This window comes from Coturnix japonica, chromosome 1 (assembly GCF_001577835.2).
Source record: "Coturnix japonica isolate 7356 chromosome 1, Coturnix japonica 2.1, whole genome shotgun sequence".
Lineage (NCBI taxonomy): Eukaryota > Metazoa > Chordata > Aves > Galliformes > Phasianidae > Coturnix > Coturnix japonica.
In genome coordinates, this window is record NC_029516.1 from 35,354,365 (window position 1) to 35,372,809 (window position 18,445).

General features: G+C 39.2%; 1 long non-coding RNA gene across 1 annotated transcript; it reads left to right on the forward strand.

Annotated features, from left to right (window-relative positions):
- Positions 1-9,392: 9,392 nt before the first annotated feature.
- Positions 9,393-16,472, forward strand: LOC107310983. The gene is made up of 3 exons (XR_001553816.2): positions 9,393-9,646; positions 11,201-11,420; positions 12,039-16,472. It is a non-coding gene; the product is annotated as an uncharacterized LOC107310983 (long non-coding RNA).
- The last annotated feature ends 1,973 nt before the right edge of the window (positions 16,473-18,445 follow it).

Consider the following 18,445-nt stretch of genomic DNA (forward strand, 5'->3'; position numbering starts at 1 on the left):
TCAGCAGTTGCTTGAGTCCCCTCTTTATTCATCAGTTATGTCATAATATTGCCTACTATAGTGGAGCCACTGACATTTTCCTCTACAGTGCATTCATGGATTTTTCAGTTATTCTTTCAGGGCTTTCAGGCATTTTTCCAGACACTTTTCTGCTGCAGGAGGAAAGGGATGAAAAAGAGAAGGCTGGCTAATGTTTTGTTTAAAATCTAGCCATCTCATCCATCACTTTGCTCCCAATCTTCCAATACTTTTGTTTTTAGAGTCCTTTTTTCTGTGTACCTTTAACCCTTGGTAGGTGGCACTAGCAGTTGAATTTGCCTATTCATAAACATTCTTTTGCATAGGACTCTTTAGTTTTCTGATTATTATGGTTATTTTGTTGTACTTTTTTTTTTCAGGATAAGGTAAAATGCTCCATTAACACTCCCTGGCTTTCTTAGCTCCAGGATTTTCATTTTTCTTGAGACTCAGTTGTGTTTATTAATAGGAGATGCAACTGTTGCATGAGAGATTCCACTGATAACACTGACAAAATTGGTCTAGTGATCACTGAGATTGTAATACATTGAGAAGGTAATAAAAAAAGCTGTTGAAGCACTTAAACTAAACACTTTGAGAGTAATATAGGCATTATGAGTAAAGTTATTGGTTTTCTTGTTATGTTATATTTTGTTAGGCTCTTCTCTTTACTCTCTAATATGTCTCCTAAGATTTGATGGAGCTTGTTCAAAACCTCATCTCCCATGGTTTCCAGTTTTTACAAACAGCATAAATTGATTCTCAATATAGTTAAAATAGTTTAAGAGTGTTATAGTTATACCCATATAATTGTGTAACGTGCTGTATAACACAAACAATTACATGAACGTACAGAGCATAATAAGACAATTGACTTTCTAAAAATAATCACAGACACTGACTGGATTTCAGTGATACTTAACCACACAATTTTTGTTTAGAATCAACTGCGTTCCATTAGTTCTTGGTTAACTCTATATTAAAAGAAGGAAGGTGGAGGTCATACCACTTTACATGGGCTATCTGAGGTTTATGTGTTATTCCTAGGTGCACGTGTTGCATCTCTAAGGAAAATCTCTGTATTGCTCCGACATTTCTGTTATGTAAAGAGGTTGAATGAAACAGTTCCGTCAAGAAGGGATTTTTCCTGCAGGTGCTCTCCTATAACAGGAAGCAGTGAAACAACTGGAAGGCAAAGGATGAGGGAGGGCCCATAATACTGAGTTAGTGTCATTTTTTTTTATTTTTTTTTTTGGTGGGTGTGTAAGTTATTAGAAATTAAACTGTATTAGTAGAATTAAGTAAAGCACTTAAGGCAAATCCCTGCCTGCTTTTATTCTAGTGATATTGTACATGAGTCCATCAGAGCAATGAAAGCAAATAAGAGGGTTTTTGTTACCATAGCATTCCCTGAGACAATACATTCTGTGATTCATAAAGGGAAAGAAAGAAAGAAAAGGGGTTGGGGGAGAAAGGGACACATAAGTTCTTATTTATCAAATTTCCATCAACAGTGATCCCTACATTAAGGCAATGATCCTAGAAATCTTGAAAATCAGTTGTGTCAGCTTCAACAAATGATATAATTTATCTTCCCTTGGAAGAAGTTGCTCCCCAGCAAATACTAAGAAGAAAAAAAAAAGCTTTTGGATCTAACATAGGTGCTCAATAGATTGCTGTCTTTGCTGTCACATATACCAACTGTGAGCTATAGCAAACAAAAAGATAAGAGTAAAAAGGTGAATATTAGCATGATATTTTCATTGTAATTACTGTCCCTTAGTGTTCCTGTTAATTTAGAAAATAAATTACAGATGATAATTAAAGGCAGTATGTTTATTAAGTTCCTATCTAGGGCTCTAGGAAAAAAAAAGGGGGGGTGAGGGGGGTGGGTAGGGGGACAATTTTATATTCAGAAGTGAAATAAAAGGAATCTTTCATATTGAGTTTATTCTCTGCTTATCACTTGCTGCCACATTCAATTTTGTTCATTAAACAATAGCTCTTATTCTCCGTCTTAAGCATTAGTTAAATTTTTGACCTATTTTTCTATTATAAAATTGCTTCACTCCTGTGATCATTAGAAACCTTTTCTCATTTCCAGCCTAAATGCATTCATGACTGCTTTATACTCATTTATTCTTGTACCAGTACTGCCTTTGAGTGTTAAAATTTCCTGTATTCCTGTGTTCCTTTTCTTCCTTTGCCCTATGTATTAATAGATAGGAGTCTCATCCACCCTTATTCTTTTAGTTTAGCTGAACAAGACTCTTCCAATAGCTCAAGTTTTCAGTGCCAGACTAGAAGTATACTACATCCATACAACTTCAATCATTCACATTGCAAGTTAGGTATCTGCCTTGCAAACGAGGATCCTAATAGGAAAATGTATGTGAAGCATACAGTAAAAATCAAAATGTATTGCATGTATCTGTCTTAGATATCTTCTGCTATAGGTTTATGTGGCTGTAAATTGTAGGTTATGTTTTCTTATCTTATTGTGACAATTTTATTGTAATAAGCAACTTTGCCAACTATCAGTTAATAATTGCATCATAATTTTATAAACATCGGTTCTTCATACATTCAGAACAAGCAGTGAGTGATACTGAGGACAGAACTCTTGTTTCTTAGTTCAACAGATGATGAAGCATTTCGTGAGGACCAACACATTGTTTTGTTCATGTGAGACTGTGGTTCATGTTCACCTTTATTTTGCCTTCTTAGCAGGTCTTCATCACAGAATGACTAATTCAGGAACTTTGCTGACAATTTCACTTTCATGCCCTCCAGATCTCCCTTTACCCACCTGCAAGGAGCTTTCTCACTAATATTCCCTGAAGTGGTCATGACTCAAACAAAAATCTGTTACTCATTCTTTGTGTCTCATTACATCCTTACTGCAGGTTATATGAGCACCTTCACCTTGATATCTTTATTTCTCAAATAAAGCGTGTCCTTATCTTTCCCATCAGGTTTCATTTATATCTGAAATACCAAATTTATACTCCAAACCTGTGCTTAGAGTTACACTTTGCAGTAATATCCTAAGAGCCCTCCCCAACTCAGTTTCCTTGAAGGATTAGATGTAGCAGTTTAATTTACACTACTGTCTATCTGGCTTCTGCTCTCACCCATATGGATACCTTCTGCTCTTTTCAGCAGGTTTCTGTTCTTCTCTCATTAGAAGCCTGAATCAAAACCCAGGGCTCCTCCTTCCCTCGCTGAAGGGAGTGATAACAACAGTGACTTAAAATGAGATCTAGGTACAAGCACAGATGAAAATTTTCTGTTAGAATAACAATTGTTATTAATCTGCATTTCAAAACATGCCCCCATGACTGAGTTACCAGCAAGCTGTTACAGCTCCACACTACTGTTCTGCAGCTTTAAACTACTGCAGCAAAAAGTGTGATCAATAACTCAGTTTATAAGAATTTGGAGAAGAGGAGAGGGTTTGCCCACTTGTGAGCAAGACAGCTCATCTCATGCAATGAGGCTGAACAACTCCTGTTTGATGATCATCACAGTTGGGTGAAGTGGAGCGGGAAGAGAATAAATATCGTTCAAATAAGACTGCAAAACTACAGGAGGAAAATGCCTGACTTGAATTTTGAACCAACTACAGTCCTGGTTGCTTTGAATAATGTCTTTATTTAACTTGATAACTGTTCTCTTAATTTAGGTTTAATTTTTTAATTTTAGGTTAAATTGTTAAGCCCAGCCCTTTTCAGCAGGGGTCTGTTCTGAGACCGTGTTTGCCTACATAGTGTAAGGGGAGCTTTGCCTGCTCTCTGCCTCCCCCACATCTCCATGAATGCAGTTATCTCAGCAGTCACAATTATAGAGCCTCTTTGGGATTCTCTGGCAATGTGGTAAGACAGTTAGTTCATGGCATCCTAAGCCACATAAGCCTAAAACACTTCCAGGCACCTTGGGTGTCAGTGTCAGACACTTCAAAAGGGGCAAATTCACAGTCAAGACAGACCTAGCATCACCTTTAGAGTCCTGCAGAGGCAGCTTTTAAGGGACAGGGTAGGTGTTACCACTGAATTTTAGTGCAAAGGCCACCTTACTGGGTTGCAGATAGACATCCCAAAAGCTTTATGTGGTTGTTTGCCTTAGCAAAATTTAAGAATGCAGTTGAATTCACTGTTGAACTGGGACCTCTCCAATTCAGACAATAAAACTGAATGATCAGAGTGTGAAGTAAACCTTATATGAACTTTATTTCCAACTAAAATGCTTGTATCCTATTTCTCAGATGGTAGCAGCCGGTTAATTTGCTTCTGTTGCTGTTCTAACAGATGAATTACAAATGTGTTTGCTTTTCACAGTAACTTAAGGTTATGTTGGATACATCGCGTTCACTTTTGATCGAGCAAAGCAGATGCTGCATTGCCAGTCATTCTGTTTATATGAAGCTCTTCATCATCAAAATGTATACTTTGCTCTCTATAGCTTATGATTTACAAGAGAGATACATGGAAATATTTATATGATGGTGAACAGACATCTATCCACAATGGCCATGAAACGCCTTCTTCAGAAACTCTTATAAGAATACGACTGTGATGTTTTACACCATTTAACAAGCTGTCCCTCCAGTAACAGCACAGGGGGACAATGCATTTCTTTAGAGCAGCTGTAACTGAGGAGCAATGTTGCTATCCTCCTGCTGTTATCCCTTAAAAGAGAGTGATTGACTTATATTTGTCATGCTTTTTCTATCAGGAAAAAAGAGGGAAAAAAAACCCACAAAAGATAAATGGGGCTGTCTGTGCAATCACTGAGAGGAGTTGGGAGCAGCATGATGGAGTGATGGACAATATGTGAGGGACCTGGAGGAAATCTGATCAGCTTCTACCACCAGAGCAAGGTTTAGAGAAAAAGAATTCATTTTCAACACACAACTTTGGCTTCAAAAGAGCAAAGTTGCTCTTTCCAAGCCCCATTTGACTGTAGTGGACAGGGGAAATGGTGTGTAATTAATCCTGTTGAGGTTTTTACCAGCCCTTTGCAGAGTACAGCTCCCTTCTATGGGCCTCCTTGCAAACAGGTCTTTCACAACTGCATCTGTCCATGGCAATTGTGAGCTCCTGGGTTCTGGAAAGGTTGGGTGCTGGAAAGAAATCCTTTCTAGATCTCATATTTGGTTGAGGCAGGGCTTACTTTCTTTTTTTTTAATGGGACAGGTCAGTTTACTCAATCAAACAAAGGGAGGAAGCCAACCTAGTGGAAAAATAATACTTTTTCAAAGGCTGTATTCACTTGATGTTTCAGCTTTCCTGTGGCTAGTGGATTTGATTACCAGATTTGATACTGAGACTGGAATTCTGGTTCTCTTTTCTTCAACAGCTCTGGTAAACTTCACAGCATGAGGATGACTTAGTCCTTAGTTTGTGATTTGCAGCAATGTGAGACGGATATTTTTTAGGGTCATTGGGGCAAAATGCTGTAATGCAACTGAAAACTATGGAAACAGCATAAGCTAGGACAATTTTACAAATAGTTATTGTAGCATGGGTTGCTTTGCTGTTGAGAATGGCTGGGAATAAGTGACCCAGCTCTACGATGTGGCTGAGGGTCACTCCTGCATGGAGGTTCTGTGTGCTGACCCGTACCTGGTCTCTCCTTCATCTCTCTTTAGGAGATAATCCTGTTTGGACTCACTTCCACTGTACCAACCACAAAAAATAGCTGAGCAGCTGGGAGCAGGAGGTGGGGGGCTGGGCATGAATGTGAACAGGACTAAATTCTGCAGAGACTGTATCCGGCTGCATGAAAAAGGCATTTTAACAAAGCTGGGCCAGTTTTTTCCTTCAGGCTCCCAACGTGGAGCAAGTTCATGACCCTTGTTCTTTCTCAAGCAGACATATTTTCAATTAAAGCTGCCTCCTTAACAAAAAAGGATACATATAAGAAAGAGCAGGTTAGGACGAGTGATGGCTCCTTAAGGCTCTTCCCCTCCAGTGTGACCGTAAGAATGGCCTCAGGCCAGGCTCCTTATGAAAAGGGCAAAAAAAATTGTCTTGCTGCCTTTTAAGTTATGGCAAAGGTAGAGGAAGTTTTTTCCTCTGAAAGCTGATTTTTTCCTTTTTTTTTTTTTTTCTTTCTTTCTTTTTTTTTTGTTCCCCCATCACAGCTGTCCCCTATTACAATTCAGGCAGCATGAACGTGTCCATTATAAACCCATCTGTGTGAAATATCCCATCTATTTCGCATCGAATCTTAAGAGAAAATTTCATAACTTATAAATGTGGAGAAAACTTTTGGTTTGGTACAAAAACAAACAAATCAAAATGAACAACAACAAAACAACAACAGAGAAACTAACCTTTCCTATTGTCCCACTCATAAGAGTTGCTGGTCCTCTACTGACCAAATTGCTGACTGTATTCATTTGATATTTATTCATCAATATTCATTCAGACATCACCAGCTCTTGAGTCTTGCTTTGGCCGCAGAGTCTGCAGAGCCTTTCATGGCATCCCTGATGGATACCCTCTGGGATAAACCAGAGGGTAGCCATCTACAAGTCTTCCCTAAGAAAAGCCTGGCAGGTGAGTTACCTGGTTTCTCAGAATCTATCCCAACATTTTTTTTGTTTAGATCAAGTCTCATACCACTTAGACCACAGACCTCTCTGAATTCTTCAAAGACTCTACAAGGAGGAAGTAAATGCATTCATCCTCTTTATCCTTCTTGACTAATAAAAATATACAAATCCTGGCACAAAATAGAAAAATGGTAGCTGTATAGAGTCACACTGATGGCCTGTCCAACCCTATATGCTAACCCTGACCACTGGTAACCAGTTTCCATCCATTCCCTCACCCCTTTCAGGACAAAGCCAAAGTGCAGCTTCCTTCCTCTCTCAGTTCTCTCGGGGGGGGGGGGGGGATCTTCTGGTGCTGCATGGTACCATCTGCCTCTGTTTCCTAAAGTCCTTTTACAAAAACTCCTCTGCAGTTTTGTAAATTTGGCAATGCTTGTAACTTAGCATCTGAGTAGCAATTTATAGGTGTGACTTACTTTGTTCCACAACTTCAGCCAAGAGCTTGATCCCATTCAGCTTCCATTATGCTGTACACTGGACACTGGCTACACCGGAGTTTAACACCACAGGATCAGCCTGCATCCTTTTATCTCTTTACCATCAAGGGTTTAATGTTGCATGTAACGTAGACATTGCCACCTTCACTGGTCCTTCGTTTTCAGAGCAAAGGCAACTCCCAGCAAGAAAACACTGCTTCAGAGTACTTGGAAGACAAGGTGTCCTACAGGATACTGTCTGCCATGGCCAGACGCAAAGGCAAAGGATTGGAAGGGGGGTGGCAGATGAACAGATTGAGCTGATTATGATTGCTTTGACCCCCACCCAATACAGAATCTTTCTGAAATGTAATGTAACTATTTTTTTGAAATATCTAGCTTCCTGTGGCTTTGATTTTTTGAGAGCCAAATAATATATGAATTATGGAGGAAAACAGAGAACAGGTTTTCTGCTATAAAATGATAAGGAAGCAGATGTCTAATAAATCCTTGAGACATAACTCAGGTTATGATATAGTGGTTATAAGGGAGTAACAGTTGTATGGACTATGAATAACACAACCCCTGATGCTCCCAGTGTTTGCTTCTGGACTCCAGCAGGAAATTTCCTTCCACTCTGCAAAACTGCAGAGTCTCAAAAGCAGTGCTGTCACTGTCTGCAAGCTTTTATTCTGGTTAAAGGGCCAGAATGTTGTCAAATGAAAATGAATGCTGTCACAAGCAAATTTAATATCTGTGTTTACAGCAAGCAGTTCTTCCAGTGCTGATTAGAACATGGCTCCATCTGTCTCTGGCTGGTCACCCCACCATGTTTTGTGCAAGGGCTGTGCAATTTAAAGGAAAAGCTAGATCTGAAAGCAAGCTCTGATTTCTTCCTTGCCCAGATACACAGTATTTCTAATTCTTTTGATTTCCTGATTCCTACATAGATGAGAACATGAAGCTGTCTTATTGTACTGAATAGACTGTTGAGACCTTCCTTGAAAATGAACAAAAAAGGGTTTGTTTGTTTTGTTTTGTTTTGTTTTTTACTTTTGTATATGGTCTGTTTGCTTGTTTTATTATCTCTTTTCTCAGCTGTTAAAAGCCCTCATATACAATGGTTTGCAGTTCATTCTGAAGTGATTCTTGTGTAGAGTTTTCTTATTATAAACCATACTCACTAGATGAAACTGTAATTCAGAAAATATGTAATCTCTTTCTGTTTGGATGGTTAGACCTGTTTTAAAGTGTGAATGTAAAAACTGAGACATATCAGCCACTTCCACATGTGCTACTGCAGGAGCAATATAACTTCAGCAGATAGGAAGAAATTGGCTTAGGGGGATGTAACAAGACACAAGAAAACTAAAAAATTCAAAGCTCTGTGTGCTGACGTTCTTAGTTTTTTGCTAAATGTAGAATAGATGACATTTAGATTTGTAGTCACGCAGCTGTATTTTCTTGGTAAATCTAGTATTACTAATTGTTCCTATGCACAGCACTGTTTTCTTTGTGAGGCTCTTCACATCAGCTCTTAACTCCCAGTTCTGTGCTTTAATAACAATACCATCTGGCTGAGGTTTTCAGATTTGTCTCTAGGGGCTGAAAGCCCGTTTTTTCATTATAATTAATGAGATTTGGGTGTCCAGAACCCCTGGGCAACTTTGAATACATCACCCATGTCTTTGGGGTTCACAAGTGTTTTGAGAATTTCAAAAGAAAAAAAAAAAAAACAAACATTAGCTGACCTGAGATGATAGAATGCTGTGCAGTCTTGGTGTTAGACATTTTGTAAAGTGAGATCAAAACTAGCTTTGTGGTATCTGAAATGGAATGCCGTTGGCTTAGCTAACAGTATGCAAACCTGTTGAGGACCTTAGGAGTTGCATTTAATTTTCATTCAAAACATTGTTACCTACAAGGCCAGAATGGTACTTTTTGGTATTCAGTATCAACACCTTTTAATGTCTTACATTAGAGCAAAATTTGGTACTCAAACACACATAAAATTATGGCAGCTGTCAGTAGCAGCAGACATTTATGGTATGACAAATATGCACTCATTTGCTTTTTGATGCTATGGGCATTATTAATGATGGCCAACATTAAGGCCATGTTCCAAAATCTTTGCATGGCCACAATCAACAGGAGCTCCTCTTTATTGTCTTGAAGGCTTGGCTTCAGCTGCAGACATTGGCTGTCCCTCCTGGGTCAATTCTTCTTGGAGCTGAGCACTTAGGGGAGCTCCCACAGCTGGGACATCTGGATCCAGCTGTGCTGGGGAGTCACATAAATTGCTCATAGCTCAAGAGCCACCCTCTGGTCTTTATCTTCAAGCAAACTGCCAAATTGCTCAAGAACAGAACAGTCTCTTCTGTGGATAAGGAAAAACAGTCTGATGGCCAGTACATTTCGTAAAGAGGGTAAAAACGGTGCTTGGTGCTTTATAAGGCAGAATTAAAGATGATTAAAGATGTTCCTTATCTTCTGCAGGAGAATCTTCCCAGCAGCGATGCAATAGATGGGCTCACTAAAAAGTGATATCAGAAGAAAGTGATTTAACACAGAGGAAAATTGTTTGCACTTAATGGTAAGTAAAAAATAAGCAACAAGTCAGTTCAAATAATACTGTTTGGGGTAATTCATTTGTGTATGCTTATACAATATAGTTATATAAGAATCCACATAAAAATGTCTGCTCGTTCAGTCAGAAGAGCCTTGTTCTGTTGCTTTATGTTGTTTTAGATTTATAAGTCCCTTCTGTGTGCTTTACAGACATAAAATAATGTGTTTATTCCTTAAAACAAAACAATAAACCCCAAAGACTATCAGAATCTTCATGTAATAATCTTCTGGTGGGCTAATATATGCTACCTCAAATATGATTCGTTTATTAGGTTTGTAAACTGCATAAGGGAGGACATGGCTTCATGCTCATCATAAGTAGATACAGAGCTTGTACCACCTCTCAAAATAGCAGTCAGACTGCAGGATCTCAGCTTTCCCTTGTGCCTGTGTTGGCAGAGAGCAGATCTGGTTGCAGGCTAACCTTCATTTGGGGGAGCAGAAGGAAAATAACACAGAGAGACAGTTTGCAATCGTGTCTGTGCCAGTAGGGTGGAAGGATGGAAGCACAAAGTGAAGGTCAAAACAGGCGCTGGAATCACCCTTCTGTCCTGAGTGTGGTCTCAGTTCAGCTTCTGCTCCCTCACTCTGAGTCATTATGAACACACCTATGCAGAGAATATGCAGTCATTTTAGGACATCAGAAGCAGCTGACTGCATGCCAGAATATCATATTTGTTGATAAACCGTGTTGCTGGGTTTTGGATTTGTTTTTGTTATTGCTGTTGGGTTGTTTATTTATTTTGTGACTGCCGGCTCTATATTCTACAAGGACTTCAGGTTAAATCAGAGGAATAATTAGCTATGTAAGTATGTGCAGCAGTTTCTGTATTAGTGAAGCAGAAGGAAATCCTGACAGACCTAGATGGGAGGGATGAAAGGATTGCAGTTTTCCCAGGAATAAAGCACATGTTTCAAAATAAATGCTGTGTCTAAAAAATACAACCGTAGGCTCAGTAGGATATCAAAAGATGTGGGCATGGTAATGTCTGCATTATTATTTGTTATGAATTTCAAAGACCACAGACTGGACTCTGGAATTGTTTATTAGCTGGGCTCAGCAAATCACCTCTGCCCCTGTTTACTGGTGTAAGTGAGCAAAAAGGGAATAATACTGTAATTCAAGGAATTACAGCAAATTCATTACAAAGTGTTTACACCACGTAGCCAACTGCTAAATGTTATAAACATTAAAAAGGCAAGACCCCACTTACTTATGCTTCTGGAAGGGTAGAACCTTTGTTTTAAAGTGAAAAATGATGTTACTCAATTGAAAGCAATAATCCAAGAGGGTATGGTTGATTCATGTATACTGTAAGAAAATCATTGTGAGCTACTACAGGCTTCTATTTATTTTTCCATGTCCCCCCGTCCCTCCCCCCGCGCCAAAGTGTGACTGAAATATTGCTTTTCCATCCCCCAGATGGCAGTGCTGCCTTCTAAGATAATAATACTCCCTAGGTCTGGGAAATGCCTGCTGGTCTCTGGCTGGCTTATGGGCCATGTTTCTTTGTTTCAGAGGAAATATGCTACAAATTCTCATGGAACAAGATTGAGGTAATCAAGATGAGTTTGACCATCCCAGACTGACAGCAGCCATCTTCTGTCAGAGGCACCCATCAGATCACAGTCCATTTGTAAAATAAATGGTACCTGTGAATGACAGTTGGAATTTCTACCAAACTTAACCTTAAATGTGCAGTTTCTAACATCTTCTAGGTGCACTGGAGAGGAAATAGGTAAGATGGTCAATTTGGTTCTCAAAGGACCTGCAAAAGAAAAATGTGCATGCTAATCTTGGTCCACAGATCCTTGGTATTGAGCCTAGTCCTGCCTACATTTTCCTTACCAGCACAACTCTTGTGGTTCTCATCAGGCAGGACACTGCAGCATTGCAGATGCTTTGTTAGGTGATAAGTATCCTACTGGATTGCAGGGTGAGATGCTCATTTGAATCCTCTGCTTTTGTGCAGTCCCTTTAGATATGTGAGCTCATCTATCCCTCTCTGGGGCTGCCTGCACCAATAGTGTGCAATCTTTAATACGAGTTAATTAACACCGGGTTTAAAATAATGAGTGTAATGGTATAAGAAAAAACTGTTTTGTGGAAGTGTCTGTCAGCTCCAGTAGCACACTGAACAGGGAATGAGGAGCACTCAACCCCTCAAGAGGTCCTGGGGGAGTACACCTGGTTGACATGGAAAGTGCAGCTTTTTAATGATTGACAATCCAAGTGAATGGTCAGGCATGTCCTTTTGTATTTTGGAAATAATGAGAGAGGTCCAGCCAGGTTGGGAAGGTGTGAATTTTTTCTCAAGGATCTCAATGCTCACTACAGCTTGTTTCCTTTCTTGCAGGGAAGAAGGAGACCAATGACTTTGTAGTGGTATTTGCATCTTGTTCCTTTCCTTCACTGGAGATGTCTGTGTGTGTCAAGTTTTCTCTGGAAATTCCTGCTACATTTTGAAGGTCCTAAATCACAAGTGGCAAAAGAATGCTCCTAAAAATAACCCCCTCCTTCTAACTACCCATTTTGTGGTTTAAGATTCAGTGTGAGGAGGTTATTTCCCACCTTTTCCGCACCGGTGACAAAGCTTGTGATGGAAGAAGGTTAGATGCAAGCAGAGCCCAGGCACGCATGACCTGCCCTCTGTCAAGCCCATGATGCAAGGACCTGTGCTTGCAGGGACCTCCCTGGCAGGAGGTGACAGGGGGCAAAGGAGGGGAGCAGGGCAGGAACCCCCAGCAGAGTGCAGTGAAGGCAAAAGCTTCATCCTTAGTCTGTTTTGGAGCCATTTCTGCTCTGTGCTGCTCTTTAACTGGAGCAAGCAATAAATATAACCTGGCCTTCCTTGGTAATAGGATAAAAGAAATGCAGATTTAGTTCAGAACGGCTATTGTGTTACTAGTGTTGCCTGGGTCACAGCTCCCATCCTCAAGCCCTCCTTTATCTTCCTTTATTCTCTTTGTACTTCTACCTGGGGAAAAATAAAAATAAAAATTATTAATAATAAATCCCTTATTCAGGAGGGAAATGCTTCTCCACTCTTTACAGGTTGCTCTAATTTCCCCCTCCTCACCTCAAAGCTCTGTCACCGATAAATTCATGCTTTCCAGCCTTGCACCCTCACGACCATCTTTTCCACTGACATTGAGAATTACTAAAACAAAGAGCTATCAAATATAAATCATGCAATCTCTACTCTGGCACAGCAGGAATTTCTCTTCTGTTCTTTTCTAGCTGCAGAGAAGCTTGTGAAAAAAATCAAAACAAACTGAGAAAAAGAAAATCAAACTCGTAATCAAAATTATTATGTTTTTGGGTGAGTGCACTCAGACCTCCAGCCTAATAGAAGTCTCAGACTTGACAAACATGAAGTCCAAAAAATAAAGATATTTCTTAGTAAAATCATGGATGGTATTTGAAAATTGAGAGAAGAAGCTGTCCTTCAGATTGGGATCTATATTTTACACTGTCTTCTCACACAAAAGCCTTCTCCTTCTAAACATGTTGGCAGGGAGGGAAAAGATGGTTTGGTTTAAAAGTCATATTAGTAAACCCCTAAAACTTCCCTTTTTTCCCCTTTAGACTACAAAGATGGAGAATGAGCTCAGTCATTTAAAGGCACATCTGCTCATCCCCAGAATTTGATTTCAACCGTTGCCAACTCACCTGAATTGATTATATGGGAAACGAAGCTTATCAAGTCCAGTTTCCCAGTTCCAGTGATTACAGCACTTTGCAATTCTGTTACTTTTTGCCTGCGGAATATGGCAGACAGAAACGTCATCTTGGTTTATTTTTTAAATAACCAGATTGCTCAGTTAAAAAGGAAGCCCACACAAAATGGAAACAATATTTCTGCTGCTTGAGAATAAAGATCCTTCCATCTCTTAGGAAAGGTTTGCTGCCAAACTGATGATTTTTACATGGCTAAAACATATTTTATATTCAAAAGCGAAATATGTAAAGTTTACTGAAAACAGAGATGTTTTATCTGAAATTTAAAAACCCAGAACAGTCTTTTCCCCTATAAACATGAGAGAAAACTTATAACTGCTTTTTAATGATTTCCTTTATATGTGGACTGTAAAATTAGGTTTGACAGAACTTAGAAATAGATTCTCCCTCTTATTTCCCATGTTTTAAATAGGAAGGCAGCAGCAGAACGTGTTGCCATGGTTGTATTAAATCACCCTGTCATTAATATCACGCATCCTTCATTATTAAAAGCAACTTAAAAAAACAAAAAGGAGAGGGAGAGAACAACCTTTGGTGTCTTCTCAAGACAAAGGTGGTACAACAGCCACCTCAGTGGTACTTGCAATATGCATGTGGATAAAGGAAGATGTTTTTTGTTTATATTCCTTTTGTGGGGAATTATACATATTTTTTCTGTCTCTGTGTAAAAAGAGATTTTGCTTAGAGATTCTAAGCAAAAATGATTAGAAGAAAGCTAAAGATGAAGTATTTTAGGAGAGGGCACTAAACTGAAAGGATATCTGAACTTTCTGCAGAGATCCTCACGTCCAAGTATTGTTCTTGTCTTGGCCAGGGAACCTGAATCAGAACTGCACAGGTTGCATAGGAGAAATGTCTGTCTAATCTTAGATTTTCCTTTGAACCAAAATCCTCTGTCTAACTGCTTGGGTCAAAAGGAGCAGCAGTGTTTTACAGCTTAGCTGGCAGAACTTGGTTATACGTCTGTCTCCTGACAAATCAGTTTTCTTAAAAGCAGAGGTGACTCAGAGATGCGTGAGGCAGGCAGGCTGTGCACCTCAGCAGCCGTCAGTCGCTTCCCTCCCCACATCCTTTCAGGGAAGGCAAGCTTACAAGGAACAGCATGTCTTTTGACTCAGTGGCTTGTGTTGCAAATATGCATAATATTGAGACAGAGGCAAAGAGTAGATGTCCCTCATCCCATTTTTTCTTGTTGTTGTTTGAGACAGTAGGATTTTTCCATAGCTTCTGTTCCATAGTTAGACATAGCTGAGAGCCCTCCCATTCCTGTTTTTGTCTTTCTGCCGTCAACTGCTATGCAGCTGGAGGACGAGTTTTTTTATGGCCATTTCAATTGCAGTGTTTGTCACGACTACTGATAAACATGAACGACCGCAGTGTCAGAGAGATCTTTCTCTGTCTTGCACAGTGACAGATTTTGTTTTCTTTACTGGGGAAAAATATCTGATTCAGCCAGCAAGCAAGTACCCTGGCTTCTGCAGGTGGGCGTGCAGCCTGGGGAAGGTGGCCTGGTCCTATGGCTGCAGCTTTGTCCTGGGTCCCTGCTGTAGAGCACAGTCATACCGCACCCAGGTTGCATTTCAGCCAGATAGCATCATTTCCCATTAACTTCAATTTTTGATTTATTTATTCACATTTTCTACCAGAATATTCGACCTGGACTGGATCCTGGCATTTTGAAGGCCTAATTACCAGTCTAAAAGGGAAGTCTGCATTAATTGTCAGTAAGACAGTGTGACTATTATCAAAGCAAATGCTGGCAACATACCCAAATGCCTGTTATCAGCAAGGGGAATAGTCTGCCAACTTTATGCTAAAGAGAGTTTTCACTCAGAGTGGGATTTTTATTTATTTATTTATTTATTATTCTGGAAACTACATCAAAATGCAAAGGCTATCTCCAAAAAAGAATTATTATGAAGGAATGCTGAAACGAAATGTGAAGAAGGGAGAATGAGAAAGAAAAATCTTCATGGAGAGTTTTTCCCTGGATGCATAATTTGGTTGGAAGGAAACAGAGAATGGGGAAAGGAGAAGAAGCTGTCTTTTCATTTGAAGCACAGGAGACTGAAGACAGGTTTTTGGGAGTGCTGCAGGAGCACTCCTACTGCTTCTAAAATTTCTCGGGGGCTTGATTAGTACAGCTCACACATGTTTAAACAGACAGACTCATTTGTGGGAGGGAAAGAATATTTCCACAGGGCAGGTATTTGAGATCTGGTTTGTTTCTATTTTTCTTGCCCTATCAAATGGAACATTACCAGTGATGATCTGAGAATTTCACTTTGCAGATTTCTTCCTATTGCAGAGACCCTTGAAGTCTTCTGCTGTGTTTTGTGATACATTGCAGCTACTGCGTTTACTGTTAAACAGTAAAGCCTTTGAGCCTTAGAGGTACACAGAGGGTACTCCAAAGTATATTGTAAAGATTTTTATGATGTAAAGTCCCTTATATGTCTCTGAATGAATTTAGCTTTTGTGTTTGTCTGTGCCAGTGAGAGAGATAATCCTGTTGAAGGAAAGAACCATCTAGTGTGGCACCTAATGCAATAGCACACAGAAAATCTTGCCATGCGGAGCTCTGAATGTGCCCTCAAGGAGAACTTATATGCCAGGACTTCATAGCACACAACAGCCACATGTACTTATCTATATAATTTTTAACTTAATGAAAATAAATAGCAGTAAAAAGCTTTGTTCTTCTACTTCATTAGGAGTTAATTTTCAACCATCATTTCACAGACTGGTCAAGCCCAAACAGAATGAAACCCAAGATAACTTGAAAGATTATCAAATTTTGGTAACAGCTAACAAACTCTCTGTTTAATGATGAGCTACATTATATCTGTTCCTCAGAAGTGATCTAGGAAGTCACTACTAGATAATGTGGAAAAATGAAATACACTGATTGAGCAGGAAATTAATCAGTCAGCTCACTCCTGGTACCTTTGAGATGCTTCCTTCAAGAGTCTGGCTGTCTCTTTGTGGTACTTGTTATTTGCACATACTGAGGATATTCCTCTTGGAAACTTCTTTATCGTATGCTCTGTGAAGGTTAATATCATTTTTGTAAGAAGATTTTAAGATAGCCTAGGTAAGAGGTATTAAAAATGCTTTCCATAGAAAAAGGTAAGACTTTAGAAACTCAGGCTTTTTACTCATATTGGGAACATTTTAAAACCATGGAGAGTGTTTAGCAAATCCATTTGAAAAACAATTCATAGTTCAGATTCATGGGAGCAGCTGCAATGAGATGTAAGCTGTGAGTTTGTCTTACAGGTATTGACCATGCAAGCTGACAGTACTGAAGTTAGACTGAAGCACTTTGAGGGGGATTTTCTATATGGGAATCTCTATGATCCTAGCTTTGAAACTCTAGTCATGCCACCAGAAACTCCTCATTATTTGCCTGTGTTTCTCATGGAAACAATATCAACCAGTGCTCTTTATTTTGTCTGCACTGAAGAATCTAATTGTGTTTTTCATCATAACTCAGGGTCTTGCCTATTAAAATCTCAAGAGCTTGTACAATTCCATTCTATTTCCTTAAGTGTTACAACTTGAGTTTCCCAAAGGCAGTTCTAATTTTCTTGATTGCCTTCCCTGCTGGACAACTGAATACTGAAGTATGATTGCAACTATTGATAGACTCACTTCTATGCTCCAAATCTGAAAAATAATTCTATTTTAATAATGAAACAATGTTTGCTCATTATTCTTGGCAGGAGATTGTTGGATTGAGAATTAGGGTTTTTCTGTTGTTGATGTTCTTGATATTTTTTATGCTTTTTAATGCATTCCTTCCTTTTTTCATCATTTTGCTAATGTTTATTATGGTACTATAGCAAACCCTAAAAGTGAAAAAGAAATGTTCCCTTGGAGGCATCTGACTTTGGATCAAACTCCCAAATAACATTCAACTTCAGTCTGAGTTTAAACGGCTTCTCCAACAACCCTCCCACATCTTCACAATGCATTGAGGGAAGGAGAAAAGCTAACACTTGTAATATCCTTTGCTCATTTAGAAGCAATTCTTTTAGAAGGAAATAAATGTGATATTGTGTACCCACTTATAACAGCCATGGGTAAAATTATGCTGCATTGGTTATTGTTCTTTACATATATTACCAATTGAAAAGGAAATGAAGTTTGAATTAATGGGCCCATTTGTTCAAACATGATTGTTAGTATTAATATGCAGGGTAAGTCAGTTGGCAAGAGCAGAAATAAATTAGTAGGTCTCTCAAATGCAGCATTTCACTGGAGACCAACTGCACAGATGCTGAAAACACAATCCCAGAGTTAAAACCAATGTGCTGAGAGACTTTGCTGAGAATTCATAGGAAATATCAGAGTGCAGATTCCCTGCAGTATACACTTATTGTCCTAAAGTCCACATGCACTGCCGGAAGATTATTAGTGTTTACTGAGAGAAAGCACTCTGAGAGGGAAGGAACTGGTAGAAGTAGTAGCCTCCCCAGTTCCCTTCTGCAGCTGCCAGGATCATGCTGTGGCTGCAGACTATTCTAGATGGATTTCTCCATTGAAAAAATAGCCATGGAGAGTTTGCTTTGTAGGGTCAGGCAGAACTCGGCCCTGCCTGTCTCACAAGTGCTCAGTCCGGCTTCCATGTGCCACCAGTGTAAAGGAAGGCTTCACAAGCAGAGGGACCACTGATAACTTTTGTTGCCCTGACCTGCAATCTCACAGGATGAAACCGTGTCCTCAGTTAAAAGAAAGAGCATTGGAAAGCTCACTGGGAATCCAATTAGTAGATTAGAAGTTTTACTAGTTGATTATTCATGTTTCTAAACTGTTCATCTAAAAATACTCAATTTGTGATCTTTCAGTAGGATGCTGAAAGCAGTATTTGTGTGCATCAAGTCCAAATTTCTCTTAATTATTACTTATCTTCCAGGAACTGAGCTTTTCGGAAATGAAAAACCACCCACCATAACTATGTGTCCTTGTTTGTAATCTTCTTCATTAACTCTGATTCTTTCAAAAATAAAGTACAAGAAT